The sequence below is a fragment of the Arachis duranensis genome, chromosome 10, assembly GCF_000817695.3.
Source record: "Arachis duranensis cultivar V14167 chromosome 10, aradu.V14167.gnm2.J7QH, whole genome shotgun sequence".
NCBI classification, from domain to species: domain Eukaryota; kingdom Viridiplantae; phylum Streptophyta; class Magnoliopsida; order Fabales; family Fabaceae; genus Arachis; species Arachis duranensis.
The window spans coordinates 53,688,378-53,688,855 of NC_029781.3; positions in this window are offsets into that span (position 1 = coordinate 53,688,378).

The following is a 478-nucleotide window of genomic DNA, read 5'->3' on the forward strand; positions in this document are numbered from 1 at the left end:
GAGCCTCAGATTCCCATGGTTCCTCATTGGGGAACTCATTGGAGGTCAGTGGACGTCCATTGAGGTCTTCCTCAGTGGCGTTCACTGCCTCCTCTTCCTCCCAAAATTCGGCCATGTTGATGGCTTTGCACTCTCCTTTTGGATTTTCTTCTGTGTTGCTTGGAAGAGTACTAGGAGGGAGTTCAGTAATTTTCTTGCTCAGCTGACCCACTTGTGCCTCCAATTTCCTAATGGAGGACCTAGTTTCAGTCATGAAACTTTGTGTGGTTTTGATTAGATCAGAGACCATGGTTGCTAAGTCAGAGTTATTCTGCTTAGAACTCTCTGTCTGTTGCTGAGAAGATGATGGAAAAGGCTTGCTATTGCTAAACCTGTTTCTTCCACCATTATCATTATTGAAACCTTGTTGAGGTCTCTGTTGATCCTTCCATGAGAAATTTGGATGATTTCTCCATGAAGGATTATAGGTGTTTCCATA